The sequence below is a fragment of the Pan troglodytes genome, chromosome 1 (assembly GCF_028858775.2).
Source record: "Pan troglodytes isolate AG18354 chromosome 1, NHGRI_mPanTro3-v2.0_pri, whole genome shotgun sequence".
Classification (NCBI taxonomy): domain Eukaryota; kingdom Metazoa; phylum Chordata; class Mammalia; order Primates; family Hominidae; genus Pan; species Pan troglodytes.
Window position 1 is genome coordinate 214642614 of NC_072398.2, and position 17865 is coordinate 214660478.

The following is a 17865-nucleotide window of genomic DNA, read 5'->3' on the forward strand; positions in this document are numbered from 1 at the left end:
TTGAGCCCAGTTCTCTGCTGGTCTCTCTTGCCTACTGTAGTACATACAATAACATCTGTCTCATGTTTTTAAGAAGTGTCCAGTGCAGCCCCTCAGAAACTACCTTTGCAAAATTAGGACAACAAGAGAAAGCTGACATGGCTGACTCCATCTTGGTTCTAGCCTCACAGGCTTGCTGTCTTTGCTCATTCCTGTGCAATTTCTCCCAGGCTATCTTTGGGAAAAATTGAGTTTATAGTTTAAATCAGGGCTCCCCAATCCCCAGGGCCATAAGACAGGTACTGGTCCATGGCCTGTTAGGAACCCAGCTGAACAGCAGGAGGTGAGCTGCAGGCTTTCGAGCATTACCGCCTGAGCTCTGCCTCTTGTCAGATCAGCATGAGCATTAGCTGCTCGTCGGAGCTCGGACCCTATTGGGAACTGCTCATGTGAGTGATCCAGATTGCGCACTCCTTATGAGACTGTAACTGATGCCTGATGACCTGAGGTGGAACAGTTTCATCTGGAAACCATCCACCACCCCCTTCCATGGAAAAATTGTCTTCCATGAAACCAGTCCCTGGTGACAAAAAGGTTGAGGACAGCCAAAAAGGCTGCTTTAAATGATAACCTTCCCCAAAACTAAATTACCCCTGTAAAATGAATGAAAGGCCACCAAGTTAGAAGGATGAAAGGGGCCTGATTTCTACTAAGATGTATGCCTCGTTAAATAATTACCAGCCATTATTCCAGAAGTCACAAGGTTGGCAGCTTCCCCAATTACTGCTGTGAAGAATATCACTATCGTAGAACCTAAGATTGGCCTCTTGAGATGTCTTTTCAGGCTTTGGCATTTCTGACTGCTGGATGGCACCATCTGGCCCAAAAATCAACCAGTCCCTTAGCCCCCACCCAGAAGCTGACTCCATGCAGGAGGGCCATTTTCCATGCCCCTGTGATTTCATCCCCAACAATCAGCACCGCGCAAGCCCTAGCCCCCTCCCCAACAAACTATCTTTGAAAAACCCCTTACCTCCAAGCCTTCAGTGAGATTGGTTTGAGTAATAACTCTGTCTCCCACATGTCGTGGCTGGCCTGTGTCAATGAAACTCTTTCCTGCAGTGCCATGGTCTCCATGAATTGAGTTTTTGTGTACATTGGTCAGGAAGAACCCATCAGGCGGTTACATCTGCAGGATGGTGCCAGTTCTTTCCACAAAGGCTGGTCAGATACCCAGAAAACATTTCTCCACTACTACCTGGACAATGTGTCTCCCTGTCAATCTCCAGGGAATGGGGCCTGGATCAAGTATTTAGTATTCAGCAGTTACTACACTGTCACCTAATCCCTCATTTTCAATATTTTGCCATGCCTTCCAGTGGCCTAACTGGCCACCATGCCACAGAATCTTTACTTTATGGTCTCCAAGGAGAACTCTCCACTCGATGTTTTGTGATTTGAGCAATGGAATAGAATCTGATACTGGTGGGCTGGGGGAGGTCCCTGGACACTGGTGGGATCTCGACCCCAGCCGTGGTGTCCAGGCTGTTGACACCATCGTGAGAACAAAGTCAAAGATGAGTCAGCAAATAGTGAAAGAAGAGCTTTATTGCAAAGCAAAAAGTACACACTCAAGAAAGGGGAGCTCGGGCATACCTGAGAGAGAATAATGGGTTCTGGGGTTTCATCTTGATGGGTTTCTTTAACCAAGAATTGGAATATTCACGAAAATTCCTGGGTAAAGGTGGAGATTTCTTGGAACTGTGGTGCCATTTTTACATCAAACACTGGTCTCAGAACTGTCATGGCACTGGCGGGTGTGTGATTTAGTATGTTAATGAGCATATAATGAGGGCCTAGGTAAAACCTCCATCAAATCCAGTACCACGTTGGGTCCACTCAGTCTTAGCCAGCTTGGTCCACACCCTGGTTTTTCAGCGTCTTAACAGCCCACAGCCTCAAGTCATGTAAATCTGCTGCCTAGAATTTGTTATCCTGTGACCACCCTGTAGTATTCCTGTCTGAAATCTACTTGTAAATATTCAAATGGTCTTTGACTTGGGCATTCCAACTTTGCTTACTTCACAGTGTTTCCTGCGTAATATATAAGAAAAGATGATCCAGACATTTGTTAAACATCTCAAATAAGATGTAGCCCAGGTATTTGTGTCAAATTTGGATTATTTTGGTTTCGTCTTTGCAGAATATAAAAAACTAACATGAGGTAAGCACTAAGGTGTGGAGATGGCTGTGCAAGAGATGACAAAGTCCAGCACCACACTTGAGAGTGTCCAATCATCTCTTCTGGGGCAGCATAGTTTTCTACAATACGGATTTTTGAAAAAAAAAACATCAAAAAAAAACCTACAAGATTCATGAAACTGGACAACTGTCTTTATAACATTACCAGTGATAAAACAAGTAAGGAAGGCTGGTTTGCAGTCATCTGAGCAGCCTCTTTACTTTCATAAATATGGTTTCTCTCTGATATTAAACGGCTTCCAATTGCAAGCGGAATGCTGCATCACAAGGATAAGGATGTGAAGAGAACCGGTTTCTTTTGTAATCCGAAATATTCTAGTCTGCGAATTAAAAGCCATTATTTGAAGAAGGATGCCCCGGCTCCATCTGGCCACCGAAAGGTTGCTCCTTAACACAGGCTAAGGACCAGCTTCTTTGGGAGAGAACAGACGCAGGGGCGGGAGGGAAAAAGGGAGAGGCAGACGTCACTTCCCCTTGGCGGCTCTGGCAGCAGATTGGTCGGTTGAGTGGCAGAAAGGCAGACGGGGACTGGGCAAGGCACTGTCGGTGACATCACGGACAGGGCGACTTCTATGTAGATGAGGCAGCGCAGAGGCTGCTGCTTCGCCACTTGCTGCTTCGTCACGAAGGAGTTCCCGTGCCCTGGGAGCGGGTTCAGGACCGCTGATCGGAAGTGAGAATCCCAGCTGTGTGTCAGGGCTGGAAAGGGCTCGGGAGTGCGCGGGGCAAGTGACCGTGTGTGTAAAGAGTGAGGCGTATGAGGCTGTGTCGGGGCAGAGGCAGAGGATCTCATACTTACCTGGCAGGGGAGATACCATGATCACGAAGGTGGTTTTCCCAGGGCGAGGCTTATCCATTGCACTCCGGATGTGCTGACCCCTGCGATTTCCCCAAATGTGGGAAACTCGACTGCATAATTTGTGGTAGTGGGGGACTGCGTTCGCGCTTTCCCCTGACTTTCTGTGGTTTCAAAGATAGACTGTACGCCAAGGATGATATCCTTTTTTTGTATTGGTTTGTGTCTTGGTTGGCGTCTTAGGTGTTAACCCTGCAGTGGAGGACTGGGGAATAGGAAGTAACATATCGCCTGCACGCCGTAGGAGAAAAAGCGAGCATCCGCCGTATCGGCTTTGTAACACAAATTAGCTATCGTGAAGGCCGCTCAGCTCTTCCCTTTCTACCCTGGCTGCTTTTTGCAGGGATTGGTCCGTGGTCTCCAGTCTCTTGGGTTCTCACCCTGTGTGAAAATCTTCGTGTTTTTCCCTACCCCCAGTCACTTCTTACACAGCCTCTGCTTCCAAGCGCAGCCCCCACAGGAGTTTGTAGGATTTCTGTGCTAGCGGGGAATGTGTTCTCACCTCATAGAGCCAGGTAGAAACTACGCAGATGGGCGCTGTTCTCTGGGAAGAAAGCAGGGCCTTTGGGGCTCTCAGTGTCCCCGTTGGGTTGTAGACATAACACGCTTACTTTGCGTAGGGGAACGGCTCTGCCGGCCCCCAGGTGCCCTCGCGCATGTTCATGGAGGCCCGCAGGTCAGAACCGCAGTCTCACCTGTCTTGGCGGAAATGCCCTGCGATCCTCCCTGAGACAGAAGGCGGGAAGTTTTATGAGGAGCCGGTCCAGTTTCCCTACTATCTCCTGCCGTTTATATATCTAGTCTTTCTTCAGACTTTAAGCGACTGCTTCATGTTTGATGTCTCACTCCCACATCCTACATCCACTGCCAGGCAACTTTCTAGATAGCACCCTGACCCATCCTTCCCACCCCCAAGCAGCCCTTCCTATTTCTGGGGCCAGTGTCCTCCCCAGTCCCTCTTTCTTCAGGCCCTCGCTTATCACCTTCATGGACAGAAAATACTTAGCTCTCTCTCAACCTGAGGTTTACACCTGACACGCGTCAGTGCCCTGGCAAATTCCTTAATACCCCTTCTCAAATAGCACTGTAAATCATCTCTTTCTAACTCCCAGAACTATCTAATTGGTTTTGTCCCTGCACTACATGAATACTAGTATTCCACTACAGAGGAAAACCCCAGGCCTAGCGATGGCGGTTCTGGGCATTGTGCCAGCCTCTCCCAGGGTATGTTTTCTGACCTCACCTACTTTTGATCAACTGAGGTCAGGAGTTCAAGACCAGCCTGACCAACATGGCAAAACTCCGTCTCTACTAAAAATACATACACACGCACAATAATAATAATCATAATTATAATTATATATAATTATATATATAATTAATTATATATAATTATATAATAATAATATAATAATAATAATTATGATTATTATTATTGCCAGGCGCAGTGGTGTGTGTCTGTAATCCCAACTACTCGGGAGGCTGAGGGAGGAGAATCACTTGAACCCGGGAGGTGGAGGTTACTGTGAGCCGAGATCGCGCCATTGCACCGCAGCCTGGGCAACAGAGTAAGACTCTGTCTCAAAAAAAGAAAAAAAATTAGTGCATCTGAGACATATTATTGGAGACAGTAGAATCCTGCGTCCAACAGGCACTTGGTGCAGATCTGAACCCATTGAGCTATTGGCTCATGTTCCCTATGTTCTATTAAGTATCATGAGCAGAAATTGAGCTCTTTGGCTTTTACCCACTGAGTATGGCTATAGGACAGGTCTCTCTCTCTCTCTCTCTCTCTCTCTTTCTCTCTCATTCTTTGCATCATTATTTTTTGCCATCAGTGTGGGTTTTTGGTTTTGAGGTTATGAAGTGAATTTCTGGGGACAATCTCTGTTGGGTCGTGTTGACAAGGATCCAGTCCCTGTTTGGTGATACATGACAGCTAATCTGGTCTGTGAGTCTTCTTTATTGTCTATTTATTGTCCTGAGAATAATGGTATTTCCTGATATTTGAGACTGCAGCAATGATAAGTTGTTCAGATCTTGTCTTTCCAATGTTTGGTAAAAATTTTATAGGCCCAATTGTTGTCAATATCTGCAAGAGTGGCATCTCTGTTACAAGAGTGATCTTACTACTCAATGTTCCCCCTCCCACCCAACTTCGTTTCCTAGGGGCTCTTGGCTTTAACGAATTTACTGTATCTAAAAGACATCTTAGTACAGGAAGAAAACTAAATCTGTAGCATGTAAGGAGCAGTTTTCTTTGATTGGTATATTCAGGTTTCTAACCAGCTGAAAAATTCAAATACATGTCCTTTAAGGATTAAGTTTAAACCACACTACAAAAAGAGAAAAGATTTATATGATCACATATAAGCAATGGAATCAGCAATATGAGTACTTTTCACAACTCTACAAATCAAATTTAATAATCTCCAGAACATTAAGGAAGTTCAGCCCTTAATGGAAATGAATGAAAAGAAATTATTCACCCACTGTTACATGCCCTGGAAAGAGAATGCCGTGCCGGACTCAAAAGGGTATCACAATATTACTGAGATTTTCAGCAATGAAGGCCCTCCAAGGATCTAATGATGTTCATATTTTCAGTTTATTTCCTTCACTGATAAACATTGTTAATAGATACCATTGCCTCTGTTTTCACTTTAAGTGATGTTACTTAGCACAATTCGTTTCTTTAGAATGCACCCTAGCTTGGTGGAAGGAATTTTCCTGCTTTTTAAATATAGGATATTTTCTCATGAAACAAATTGGCATACTCTTTCAGTGAAGTGAATAGACATATTAGATCTCTAAAATTGTAAAGGAGTCACTGCCCCAATTATCTTAGGAACAATAATAATCACTTATATAAAATTAAAATAAGAAAATTAAGCCAGGTATGGTGGCTCATAGCTACAGTCCCAGCACTTTAAGAGTTGGAGACCAGCCTGGGCAACATAGTGAAACCCCCGTCTCTACAAATTTTTAAGTATTAGCTAATTTTTCAACGTTGGCCGGGCATGATAATGCATGACTGTAATCTCAGGCTGCAGTGAACTATGATTGTGCCACTGCCCTCCAGCCTGAGTGACAGAATGAGACTCCCAACTCAAAAAAAAAAAAAAGAAAGAAAAAGAAAGAAAATTAAGAATTTGTTGAAAATTGTTTTACTACAATGCTAGGCTGCATGTCTTGCACCTGTACTCCCAGCAACTCGACAGGCTGGGTGGAAAGATTGCTTTAGGCCAGCAGTTGGAGACCAGCCTGGGGAACAGGGCAAGACCTCATCTCTAAAAAAATACAAGGCAAGCTGAGCCAGGAGGATTGCCTGAGCCCAGAAGTTCCAAGTTGGTCAGCTATGATTGCCCCGCTGCACTCTAGCCTGGATAACAGAGCAAGACCCTGTGCCTTATTTTTTAATTTATGTTATTTTTTTTACTACTTATGCTTATTTATCTATTTATTTATTTTTGAGACAGAGTCTTGCTCTGTAGCCCAGGCTAGAGTGCAGTGGTGCCATCTCAGCTCACTGCAAGCTCTGCCTCCCAGGTTGAAGCTATTTCCCTGCCTCAGCCTCCAGAGTAGCTGGGATTACAGGCACACGCCACCACGCCCAGCTAATTTTTGTATGTTTAGTAGAGACAGGGTTTCATCATGTTTGCCAGGCTAGTCTCAAACTCCTGACCTCAAGTGATGCACCGGTCTCGGCCTCCCAAAGTGCTGGGATTACAGGTATGAGCCACCTCGCCCAGGCTGCTTATGCTTGAAATGTGAGGTTTCATTAGGGAAAAATTTTCTTGTTGAATTTCTAACATGAAAAAATAATAGATTTAACTTTAGATTAAATTAATGGTCCTGGTAGTTTGGTACAATAAAATAAATGAAGTTGATAGCAGAGAGGAATCTTTGATGCTTTTGAACAATTTAAATAATGTAATATTTATTATATAAAGACATGAAAAAGTTCATTATATTATTATTTTATTTATTTATTTATTTATTTATTTTGAGATGTAGTCTCACTCTGTCGCCTAAGCTAGAGTGCAGTGGTGCAATCTCGGCTCACTGCAACCTCTGCTTCCCGGGTTCAAGCAATTCTCCTGTCTCAGCCTCCTGAGTACCTGGGATTACAGGCGCACACCACCACACCTGACTAATTTTTGTATTTTTAGTAGACACGGGGTTTCACCATGTTGGTCAGGCTGGTCTTGAACTCCTGACCTCATGATCCTCCTGCTATGGCTTCCCAAAGTGCTGGGGTTACAGGCATGAGCCGCTGCACCTGGCCCATTACATTATTTTTTAAAAATCAGTGTGACTCTTTTGACAAATTAGAATGGTTTAATAATCTTGGTTAGGCTGGGCATGGTGGCTCATGCCTGTAGTCCCAGCACTTTGGGAGCCCGAGGTCAGGAGTTTGAGACCAGCCTGGCCAACATGGTGAAACCCTGTCTCTACTAAAAATACAAAAATTAGCCGGGCATGGTGGGGGGCTCCTGTAATCCCAGCTTCTCAGAAGGCTGAGGCAGGAGAATTGCTTGAACTCAGGAGGCAGAGGTTGCAGTGAGCCAAGATCACGCCATTGCACTCCAGCCTGGGGGGGCAACAGAGTGAGACTCTGTCTCAAAAAACTAATAAATAAATAAAAATAAAGTATAAAAAATTAAAATTATGTGTTCAAATACATTAAATATATGGCAATGAAAAGGAGGCCTAGCATGACTGTCTGCATTTTGCTCCTAACCCTTCCTACCCTGTGGTGACATCTTCCAGGCTAACTGCTTTTTCTTATTTCTGCACATAGGCCAAGCTATCTATGGGAGGGATTTAGCTTACAGTTTAACTTTAAAGCACAGATGATAATAATCCCTTCCCCAAACTAACTCCTGAGAAGATAGAGAGGTTGTACACACAAGTAACAGTGTTATGCTGAAGATTTATAAGAGCAGTGTGACCTGACAAAGGATGAAGGATTTTCACCATCCCCTTGGGCTCCCACTGCAGCCCATGTCTGTCATTGTCAGACCTCTTCACCTCAACCGCCTCCTTCTTCCTCCCTTCCCTAACGTACAAGGAGCCTGAAAATCGTATTAATTTAAGATGGTTCTTTAGGATATTAGTTCACCATCTGTTCAGTTTGGTGGCTCTCTGGAATAAAGTCACCTTCCCTGCCCCTACACCTCAACCCTCGACTTACTGGCTGTCATGCAGCAAGTGGTGAGTGCAGTAAGCAGAGATCACACCACTGCACTCCAGTCTGGGTGACCCTGTCTCAACAAAAAAAAAAAAAAAAAAAAAAAAAAGAGAGAGAGAGAGAGAGAAATTTGGTTTTCGAACCAGACAAATTAAATAGGAGACTGAATTCCAATGAGACCTAGAAATGTCTAAATTTCTAAAATTTCTAAAAGAACTGAGAAAATTGCCTCCATTGAGGAAGTAAGCTGAAGGAGGTAAACTGCCATGTTTTCTGATTTGAGAAATATTGAGGAGACTTTGTCTCTTTCACCTCCAACTGCTCCTTCTCCTCCTGCCCCTGCACCTGCATAGTCTTTCTTACCTGAGCCTTCCTGTCCTGCCTTGCCTCTTCTTCCTTCACCATCACCTAAGGAAAGTCCCCAGGGATCTGGTCCCTTCCCTGAAACTTCTGTTCTGACAGCCCCTTTCAAGGTAAAACCCAAACCCACAGGAAGAGGGGAGCCTACCGTTGTGTATACCACTTCACCAAAACGTGAATTAAGAATATTATAAAGGACTTCCCTGATCTAAACTTAAATACATTTCACTCTTGTGTTTCTAAAGCAGGCTCCAAGATCCTGTAGGCTTTGGCAGAAAATTTGACTTAACTGTTGAAACCTTTGAGCCCAAATATTCTGATCTTTATCAATTAATTCACATGCTGGTGAAGAAGGGAAGGCCACTAACTGGTTGCAAAAGGTAAATTGGAAGGATTTTCAAAAAGGGACTGAAGCAGAACATGAAAGGCTCACATTTTCACCAAATATCTCCAAGTTGCCATTCCCCAGGTCCTTCCTAAAAATATAGATTGGAGGATAATTCAGCATTGTACTAAAAAGCCACACAAATCTGTCTTTGCTTAACTAAAATGGTTTGAGAGCCAGGTGTGGTAGTTCATGCCTGTAATCCCAGCACTTTGGGAGGCTGAGGCGGGTGAATCACTTGAGATCAGGAGTTCGAGACCAGCCTGCCAACATGGTGAAACCCTGTCTCCACTAAAAATACAAAAATTAGCCAGGTGGCTACTCAGGAGGCTGAAGCAAAAGAATTGCTTGAACCCAGGAAGTGGAGGTTGCAGTGAGCTGAGATCCTGCCACTGCAATACAGCCTGGGAGACAGAGCGAGACTCTGTCTCACAAAGAAAAAAATAAAAAGAAAAAAGAAAAATAGAAAAAAACCCAGCAGGGTAGTAGAAATATAATGCACACAAGAATGATAATCATGAAGACAATCTGATTCTAGAAGAGTAAGGGAACCTATTCCATTAGAGAGCCAACTGAAAACATCAAATCCCAGTTCACACCCCAGGGTGTAGGGTCACGTGCCTGTAGTCCCAGCTACTCGGGAGGATTAGTAAGGAGGTTTGCTTGAATTCATGAGGTCAAGGCAGGAGTAAACCCTGATCATGCCACTGCACTCCAGCCTGGGTGACAGTGAGACCTTGTCTCAAAAACAAACAAACAAACAAACAAACAAAAACCCACAAAACCAGACAACAACAAATTGCCACCTCACTCTGAAATGACAATGGCAAACATCACTTTGCTATTGGCAAATTAAAAGAAAAACACTCCCTCTTGCTATCAACCTGGCCTCTTGCTCTAACATGTCTGACCCATGGTTTAAAATGCCCAAAAGCTGATGTACTCAAATTATAATACACTTACCTGTTCTGCACCAGCATTTATTTTTGTCTGGAGGAGATCACCATCCATGGTCCTGTAAATGTCTAACAGCATGGAATGATGAAGGGCAGTGTCTTTTAGGATATTTGGTTATATCTATATATATGGCTCTGAAGAAACCCAACGTTGGGTGAGTTCCCTCAAACTTTTCACTAGGCATGACCGCTGCTCTACTTTAGATAGAGATTCTGTGGGGCAAAACCTGAGAATTATCTGCCTGGCTATCAAGAAGATAGCTCCTTGCATTTTTGAGGGGAGAACACTTTTGCTTCAAGGGAGTGTTTCCTCCCAGGATTAGAAATCTTTCTGTAACCTCAGGAAACATTGCTGATGAAAACCAGGCATGGTGTGCTGCACAAGTTGTAGTAATAAGGCAGAAGTTAAAAGGAAAAGACAAGCTTTCCTGTACTTGGCTGACTCCAAGACCTGCCATACATAGAGCCCTAGCAGATCCTCGGTAACACGATCTGAAAAGTCAGAGCCCCGAAGTATGAGTTCCGGAGACTCTCTCAACACAGTCAGCCCCTAGCAAAGATAAGAGGAAAAAACAACAAATGCCTTTACTACCTTCTCTTTCCCCCTTTCCATTTCGAATTATTCAAGTTTTGTTAAGTTCCTGATTTCCCTTCAGTGCAGCTGCAAGGTCACCAGCCATACTTGCATTGCAAGACCTGTGACAGTTTGATTAGCTGCCTTTGTTCTGCTTCTATAAGCCCTCTTGCCTGCCCCCGCCACGCCATTCAAACTAGCCAACCCCCTTTCAGAAGTGTCTATAAAGTCAAGCCCTGTCTTTGTTCGGGGCTCAGCCTTTGGATTTTAATCTGCTGGGCCTCAGTGCAGTCAATAAATCCTCCTATTTCACCCATTGGCCTCTCTGTTCTCCTGATTCCCACAACAGTAGTAGGGGACTGCGTTCGCACTTTCCCCTGGTCTTTCATGGTATGAATAATGGACAGCATTTTTTTTTCGCCTATAGTCGCAGGCTCGGTCTCAGTGATTGTATACTGTGGTCAGCTGTTTTTGTTTTTGTGAGACCTTGTTTTCTTGTTTACTGTCCTGGGACAGATGTCTGTAGTCACTTGTTTCCTCGGGAGGCAAATTTCAGTGTCTGTGGGGGAGGTCTCCCATGTTAGCTGTGGTGGTACTTGGCAGGCAGAGCTCAGGGATCTAGGCTTCCGTGCTTTGTAGATTGCTCAATGGTCCCCAAGGCCTAGTGGCTTTTAACACCACTTGAAAACCTTAGTGTTTTTCCACTGTCCCCAGAGTCACCTCTTACACAGCCTCTTTTTTTGTTTGTTTGACTTATTCTCTGAGAGACAGTCTCACTGTATCTGGTGGCATCTTGGTTGAATCGATCCTCCCACCTCAGCCTCTGGAGTAGCAGAGGCACGAGTCACCACAGCCGGCTAATTTCTGTTCTTGTTTTTGTTGTTGTGGTGGTTGTCTTGTTTTTTTAAGAGTTGAAGTGTCTCCATGTTGCCCAGGCGACGTGCTCCCGGCGACGGAGGCCGCCTGCCTGGGGGCGGGCTGGAGCCACGTCCCAGGGCTGGGGGCGCTGTGGGCACTGTGGGTGCCGCACCCACCACTGCCCGGCACCGGAGGCCAAGAGAGCGTTCCCGACGGGCTCCGCGGATGCCCCGCCGCGTCCTGCTGCCCATCCTGCCCGGGTTGTCGCGGGCCGGGGGCACGACAAGAGGCCGGGGCCTGCCTGGATGCAGCGGCCTGCAGGGCGCAGCTGTCCCTCCACCAGCCGGGGTCCCCTCGCTCAGCCCATGAGACAAATAAATGAATAAATAAATAAATAAATAAATAAATAAATAAATAAATAAAAGATGGAGTCTTGCTCTGTCGCCCAGGGTGGAGTGCAGTGGTGCGATCTCGGCTCACTTCAACCTCTGCCTCCTAGGTTCAAGTGATTCTCCTGCCTCAGCCTCCTGAGTAACTGGGATTACAGGTGCATGCCACCACACCCGGCTAATTTTTCGATTTTTAGTAGAGACGGGATTTCATCATGTTGGCCAGGCTGGTCTCGAACCCCTGACTTCAAGTGATCCACCCGCCTTGACCTCCCAAAGTGCTGGGATTACAGGCATGAGCCACTGCACCCAGCCAGAAGCGGGCATTAATATGCAGGCGCCTTATAGGGCAACATCTGTGTGCACCTCTTACAAATCTTAATGCTGTGTATATGAGGGGGTTCCTTCGTGTCCCCCTGGGGATGTTTGAGGTTGCCTGTATGTGTTATGTGTGTGCATATCTTTAAGCTCAGATATGCATAGGCGGATTGACACCTCTGTTTGAATGTATTCCCATGAGCTCATGCCATTAATTCACCATCACAAGAAATATTTACTGAGCGTGAGCCATGCCATTCCACAGCCACCATTATAGTACTAAGGTAGAATGAGGAACAAAAAATCCAGGCTTTCTGAGCTCACACTGGGGTGGGGGCATGGTGGGAAGACACAGGCATCCATGTAATAAACAGAAACCACGACAGGGCTAAGTGTTCTGGAGGAGAGGCACATAGTGTACTGAGGCCCCTGAGGTAGACCCCAGGTGCACCTTTGAGCTTTGCCTGCATGGTTTGGGTTTGTGGGCTCACCTGCATGTGTCCATGCATGCCCCATCTGCGTGCCCGTGCATGGCTGCATCACCCCATGCACACGTGCACTGCCCCTGGGCTTGCCCACATGTGCTGCTCCCCAGGGCGCCAGGCTATCAGCCTACAAGGCATTGTGGGTCTGGGCCCAGCCTGCCACCCCCTACAGAGGCCTGAGCTTGCCTTCCCAGGAGGCCCAGGACTCTCACCCAGGGCCCTTCCCTGCAGCTGGAGCAGGCTCTGTGGCTGGAATCTGGTGAGCTGGAGACGCAAGAGCCCAGGGGGCTGGTACCCCAGAGCGTGGAGTTGCGGAGGCAGCTGCAGGAGGAGCAGGCCTCCTAGTGGCGCAAGCTGCAGGCCTACCTGGAGGGCCAGCAGCGGCAGGCCCAGCTTGTGCAGCGGCTGCAGGGCAAGGTCAGGGCCACCCATTCCTGCTCTTTCCCTCCCACGTGTTCACTTTGCTCTGCCCCCACCCCTGGGGCTCACCATCAGCTCCCAATCCCCAGATTCTCCAGTACAAGAAGAGGTTCTCGGAGCTGGAGCAGCTGTTGGAGAGATCCGGAGAGCTGGAGCAGCAGCAGCTGAGGGTGGGTGCCATGGTGGGGAAGAGGCAGGCCCTGCCCTCCACCTGCCCAGCCTGATGCTTTAACTTCTCTCCCACCCAGGACACAGAGCACAGCCAAGACCTGGAGAGTGCCCTCATCTGGCTGGAGGAGGAGCAGCAGGGAGGGCCAGGGCTGGCGGCATGGCCCCCTGGGCGAGCGCCTACTGATCCCCTGTGCCCCATTCAGGAGTGCCAGCCTGGCCCAGGTGAATGCCATGCTCTGAGAACAGCTGGACCAGGCAGGTTTGGCCAACCAGGCTCTGAGTGAGGAGATACGAAAGGTGACCAGTGACTGGACTCACAGCTGCAAGGAGCTGGAGCGGTGGGAAGCGGCATGGAGGCGCGAGGAGGAGGTGGGCATGGGGGTGCAGGGAGGCCAGCAATATAAGAGGAAGATAATGCACAATTATGCTAGTGAGACTCTCTTTTCCAATAATGTTTGCACTTCTCAATACTACATTTAAAAAGGAAATAGTAGCACTTGAACGGTTAAGTAAGAAGATGAACAAAATTGAACAGAGGAAAAATAACTGTCTGAAGACATGTTGAAAATACATTTAAAGACAGTCTGTCTGAGATAGGAGCTGAGCTGGCCAATCCATCTTTTAAATAATTGAACATCATTCAGGTGTCAAGTATTTGACCTGGAGACTGGAAGGGGAGGAGAGAGTCCAAAAAAAAGTCAAAATATAAAGAAAAAAAATTAAAGAACTTGTCCCACAAATCAGGCAACCAAGGTCTAAACTTATACCCTCTGCCTGGGTAAATTGTTGTTGCTTCTTTCTGTGACTCTTAAAAGATGTACCATATACCTCATTTAATGACTTTGATTTATTCATGAAAACTCTATCCCCATGGGAAAAGCTGTTAAATGAAAAAAGATTTCTTTTAAGTAGAAAAATTATGAAAGGATTCCTTCCAACCCTCCATACCCAAAATATCTCAAATGAATTATATAGCTATCAATTATCTATATATATCAAAATATACCAATTAAAAATATCAGTTAAACAATACATCAATTGAATTATGAAAGCAAGCTTATTTAAGTAGCAAAGAATAATGTGAAGGTTAGTAAGTATAGCTTATACTTAAAATACAATGAATTGAAAGCTCATGGCACTTCACAGAGTAGGAAGAAGAAACTTAATAGAAAGTGGTAGTTGGGAGAGAAGGACTGCAAGGGAGTTATTTGGAAAATGCATTTTTTATTTCTGCATTATTTTATTCACAAATTATTCTTAATCTTTTGTGAATTTGTGGATTTCTTGAACTCAAACCAGACTTAAAAATACAGTTATAGCACAGAAAAAAATCTTTAATGGCAAAATAAAAGCTAAGCAAGAGAGCCTTTGAAAACACATGAAAATAGCACACACATTAAAAAAAAGAAAGAATAAAGAGATGTACAAGCGACACCTCCTCAACCTTCTCACTTGGTGTACATACGCACAGTAAATTATTTTGGGCTCAGCCAAGCATGGGAGCAATTCAAATAGATCCATATGATATTCTCTGATTAGAAACTCTTGTGGAGTAAGTTAGTGAGTGTATCTTTGCCTAAAACAGTCATGTCAAAATATAGCTTCCTATAGCATATTTATTTAGTATCATTTTGGTGAAAAAGTGGTTATACAGAATAGAAAAGAGTTGTCCAAAACTAAGTGGTTGACCTTTCCAGAGCCATTACCTGCAGAATTGTTATGTAAGTCTGTTCCATACTCATAAAGGAATACTCAGCTGACCCAACTGATTTTCTCGTGTTTTTTCCTTCAAGGGCTAGTAGAAGTCTATATGTTGTGGTGGAAAACAACCTCAGCCCTATAGTCCAACATTTGCCTATCAAAACTTGTCCTGTGATTTACAAAACTAGAACCTCACTGGTAAGTCACATTCCTAGAGTCTCCCCCATCCCTAACCCCAGTCACGGAAAATAAATCAAATCATTGTCACTCTTTCTTAACAAAGAGCGTACATTTAAAACTTGAGTAACATTACAGGTACCGTCTGCGGCCTTCAAGGGGGAACTTGAAGTCTCAATACCGCAGTTGTCCAATCAGAGGATCCAAGATGAATATACTCAAGGACTTCATGCTTGGCATCCTCTGGAGACAGTACATAACCACCAGCTTGGTTTAACCGGAGATTCATTTGGGTTAGGAGAAATTATGTAGGCAATGTACTTAGTCAATGGAGGCCTTATGCCTGAAGACTTACAAGAATCTGAATTCGTATGTTACTTTTCCTTTAATGGAGTGGAATTCCAAATGAAAATAATCAAACAGCATGTGCATAAACATTAGATATCATACCCACATTTACAAAGCCTTTATAGATATGCAAGTGTTACTGCGTCTGTCCCTAGCTTCTGTACAGAATTTAATGGGTAGCTGTTACTATTTTATTGTTGTATAAAAATGAGGAAACTGATAAGTTGTCTAAAGGTGCACAATCAAAACACATCAAAGCCATTGTGAAATACAGGTCCCCGGATTTCAAAAACAGATCTTCTGCTTATAAATTCAGTCTTTTTCATACTGCCATAAACTCCAGAATGGGAAAACAAAGTTACTATCAGAAAAGCTGCTTTCAGCTGGGCGTGGTGGCTCATGCCTGTAATCGCAGCACATTGGGAGGCCAAGACAGGCGGATCACTGGAGGTGGGGAGTTCGAGACCAGCCTGGCCAACATGGTGATCTCCACTAAAAATACAAAAATTAGCTGGGCATGGTGGCGGACACCTGTAATTCCAGCTACTTGGGAGGCTGAGGCAGTAGAATCGCTTGAGCTGGGGAGGCCGAGATGGCTTAGTGATCCGAGATGGCGCCACTGCACTCCAGCCTGGATGACAGAGTGAGCCGACATCGCGCCACTGCACTCCAGCCTGGGTGACAGAGTGAGACTCCATCTCAAAAGAAAAAAGAAAGCTTATTTTTTCCCCTAATCAGCATAATATTCACTATGAAGTGATGGAAATAGAAATAATTTACTTAGCAAATCCTTTCTAGTTCAAATAATTTGTATATAGGCTGTGCAAACATAATAATGAGAGATTCTTTTTAGTCATCTTGCTTTATATCACTAATTACACTCTTATTTAATGATATTTTAAAGAAAAACGTGTTTATTTTCAAGTAGAAAAGTCATATATGTCCACCAAGGAAAGCTGTAACAAATGTAAAATACATAAAAAAGATAACAGCTAAATTTCTAAAGCATTCAAAAAAAAGACAAATAGAAGGGTGTCAGATTAGGAAAGTATGTCTTGTAAGGTGTGATGGACAGACTGATTAGCTTAGAGATGTGGATCTCAAAGTGGTTCTCAGAGCAACAGCATCAGCGTCACCTGGGAACGTGTTAGAAATGCAGATTCTCAGGTACCATCCCACATTTAATGAATCAGAAGCTCAGAGTAGAGACCAGCAGTTTGTTTTAACAAGTCCTTCAGGGATTCTGATACAGCTGATGTTTGAGAAACACTAGATTTAGGTAAACGTAAGAGGGTCACGTTAGTATTTTTAAATCATTGGAAGTTGGTTTGTTTTGTTTTTTCTTAAGTGGGACTCATTTGTACTTCAATACACAGAATGGATATTTAGAGGAAGTCGTTTTTGACCTAACACAGATGAGCACTTCCAATTGAACAGCGCTTTCTGATAATGGGGCTGCCCCCTACAAGTGAATAACTGGGTTTCTCTAGGCTGGAGCTGCAGACAGGTCACTATGTGTATGGAGGATTGTATTAATATGATCGTGGCTCTTTATAGCTCTGCATTACTAATATTCTGTTTTAAAGTCTCTCCTCAATATCCAACGTCTCTGTGTTAATGATGGTAAGGAGTGGGTAACAGTAACAATCATCCTGTTGTTGACAACAGATGATAAGAGAAAGCCCAACTTTACACTCTGTATAATCTTACACCGATGCCCCATTCCTCGTCTAATTTTTTTTTTACATGTTAACACATGACCTTGGCATTACTAAATAAGAAGCCCTCTCACTTAGAACCCGATGCAGTATGATAAAAATTATTTTGAGAACAATCAGGAGCTCTAGTTTTCAATTCTGCTTCTCTTCTCAAGTAGTTCTGTGCCTTAGTTTCTTCTTTGTAAATTTAAATGGTTGGAACAGAGGATCTGTTAAGTGTGATTCAAGCTGAAATTGTATGTACCCCACACTGAGTTTCTCTGCTATACCCCTAACCCATTCAACAATCACACCACCAGTTTTCAGGACTCACAGTAGGATAGCCGTCTATCATTTGTTAATAGGTGTGCTCTTTCATCCAAACAAGAAACTCATGATTTCTGCAGTTTTTTATTCTAGCCAGGTTCTAGGTGCTGGCCTGGAACTATAAAACGAACATTTCACAAAAAGTTATGACAATATACAAAGGAAAGACAATTTCTTTGAATATCCATAATCTCAATATGGAGTCTGGCTGTGGATGGCCAAGAGATAGTTTCCTTAACTGGAAAAAGTTTTTAAATGAGGCTTGGTGGAGGATATATCTTTGCATCATTACAAAGAAGAAAAAAGAGAAATCTCACAACTGAAGAAAGTGAAATCCACTTTACTTAATGCGGACCTCTGTCTCTGGTGTGCAGGTCCTCTGTGTCCAAAGATAATTAGCACTTTATA

At 44.4% G+C, this 17865-nt stretch overlaps 1 long non-coding RNA gene and 1 other non-coding gene across 8 annotated transcripts in view; both read left to right on the forward strand.

The window, feature by feature from the left end:
- The first annotated feature begins 1576 nt into the window (after positions 1-1576).
- The window catches only part of LOC104004085 (uncharacterized), a 49295-nt gene continuing 33006 nt past the window's right edge, over positions 1577-17865 (forward strand). For 5 of the 7 annotated variants that reach the window (XR_008538261.1, XR_008538266.1, XR_008538264.1 and 2 more), the window contains exons 1-4: positions 1577-2914; positions 13126-13206; positions 13285-13576; positions 15001-15106. This is a non-coding gene — a long non-coding RNA (uncharacterized LOC104004085). The remainder of the gene's footprint in view (positions 2915-13125; positions 13207-13284; positions 13577-15000; positions 15107-17865) is intronic. The other 2 variants (XR_010154886.1, XR_008538262.1) reach the window with 2 other exon arrangements.
- On the forward strand, positions 3033-3196 carry LOC129138446 (U1 spliceosomal RNA). The gene has a single exon (XR_008541695.1). It is a non-coding gene; the product is annotated as a U1 spliceosomal RNA (small nuclear RNA).